Consider the following 2,464-nt stretch of genomic DNA (forward strand, 5'->3'; position numbering starts at 1 on the left):
AATAAATATGCTGTTAGAAAATGGTGGCTGATTTACTTACTGTTCTAATAGCCAATCAAAATTGTTACCAACATTTACAATGCTGATCATATTTTTTCCTCTTTCCTTTTAAGACTAAAATGCATTTTATAGCATATAGTCTGAGTCATGAGATTTAACATGAATTCTCTCAGGGAGAGATTCTGCATGGCCATATAGCAGTTCAGAGGGATGACTCGCTCATAAGAAGGAATGAGATCTGTGTGCTCAACTGCAAGTGTGATTGGATTTACAGATTAGCAAAATGAGAAAGATCAAAGCACTGTTATTAAGCAGACCTAAAAGCCTAGAGCTTTCTCTTGTAAGAAAAATTGTTCTTTCCCCATGATTGTTCTAATCTTGACCTCACAGAAGGGGTTTTGTACTTAAGACAATGTCATTAGGATGCAAAATTCAATCTCAGACCACATTCCATTTTCTCTTAACATGGGTGAACACTCCCTTGGTGAATAAACTGGGAACTCCATGGAAACTTCAGGCTTCAAACAGAATTTCTAATTCCATTAAATTGGTGTTCAACAGAGCACATTAAATTTTGTGGAAACTAAAAAGAAGACCAGGTCCACATACTTACTATTAATTAATCACAGTCTCATTTTTCCCAAATGGTAGGAACTTTTTTATTCTCATGTATGTGACTTCAGTGCCCAGCACTATGCCTGTCACACAGTAATGTGCAGGATGAATAATTTTTTAGACTCAAAGGAAAATTTGCAGTTTGTGAGTTTTTAAATCCTAAACAATAAACTTATGTTGATTTCACAGCTGAAATATAATGTTTGAGAAGTTTCAAATTGACAATCTGTTGGCAGACAATGAGGTTCTCACCTTACTGACTCATGGTATTCAGAAACAACATTGCCTTAATTAACGTGGTGAGCTTTTTCTTATCCTGAATATTAAGAACACTGGAGCATTTTGAAATGCTTATTTTATGTAAAAAATTACCATGTATGGATTGCTATCTTGGAACAAAATAAAATGCATCAAAAATTCTCACAATTGGCTCTTTGCATGCCAGCCCTCCCTGGTGCTGCCCGCCTGGCCGCTCCAGCAGAACAAGGCATACTCTGAAGGGGAGCAACATTAAACCTGCTTGAGCACTCCATGGGCAAGTTGGGACCAGCACAATTTTCCTTAGCATGGTCAGGGACTAAACTTGAGGGATCAGAGCGCAGGTCCACAGGCTGGATCCCATTCTCCCAGGACTTGATCATGTTGCTTTGGGGCATGGAGGGAAGAATTGTGAACTAATAGTGGGAGGAGAGGGAGATCATGCCAGTAGAATTAAAAAGGGACTGCACTCATGGAACACCCTTCCTCCCAGAGGAAGGCTGAAGTTTCAATTTGGGGCAGGATCCTGGGCAGGGAAGCTTCCAGCCTGCAGTGCCATTGCTGGTGTGCTCAGCTAGTTTGGGCTGCTGCTTGTGGCCAGATGTCAGAAGGAGATCCACAGGGCAAAGGAAAAGGGAGAAGAGCAAAACCCACTGCCATCTGCCAGACTGTGAGTCTCAGACTGTCCCTCCCCAACAAGCAGACTTTTTGGCTTGGCGAGGCAGCTTAAGCCCCTCCCTGCTGGCTTTCCTTAGCCACCTGGGAGCTGACACTGGATTTCTGCCAAGATAGTTCTTGTGCCTGCCTCTGTGGAGCCTGAATACAGGCTCACCCAAACCACCCATGCCCAGCCTCACTCCTCCACGCACCTTGGCTGTGGTGGAGCACAAAAAGTAGTAATAAAGATTCTTGTAGACTCAAGATAAAGGTGTGGAAAAAGATATGACACGTAAATGGAAACCAAAAGTGAGCAGGAGTTGTTATGACTATATCAGATAAAATAGATTTTAAATCAGCAATGGTAAAAAAATGACAAAGGTGCTCATTATATAATGATAAAGGAATCAATTCAAAGAGAAGATATAACAAACCTAAATATATATACACAGAAGCTCCCAGATTCATAAAGCAAACTCTATTAGAACCAAGCAAATAAATAAGCAGCAACATCATAATAGCTAGGGACTTCAACACTCCACTGACAGAACTAGACAAATCATCAAGGCAGAAGATCAACAAAGAAACATTGGACTTAAATGGGACTCTAGAACAAATGGACCTAACAGACATTTTTCTTAGTTTTTTAGTCTTTTTTTTTTTTAGTTTTTTAGTTAATAAGCTAAATCTAGTTGTTAGTCTATTTCATTAGGAAGAATAATATCTAGAAATACTAGATTTCTTTTTAACATCATATTTTTAGGACAACTACTAATTGATAGAAATTGACACAAAAGATACCTATTTGCTATCCCAATAAATTGTCTCTCATTTCTCAGCTTAGACAATACCTTCCATGGCAATCTTAAACTCTGAGGCAAGGTTAAGCACCTCTTTATATGTATGTGTGTGTGTGTATATATATTATATATAT

Source organism: Propithecus coquereli, unplaced genomic scaffold (genome assembly GCF_000956105.1).
Source record: "Propithecus coquereli isolate 6110/MARCELLA unplaced genomic scaffold, Pcoq_1.0 Scaffold170, whole genome shotgun sequence".
Lineage (NCBI taxonomy): Eukaryota > Metazoa > Chordata > Mammalia > Primates > Indriidae > Propithecus > Propithecus coquereli.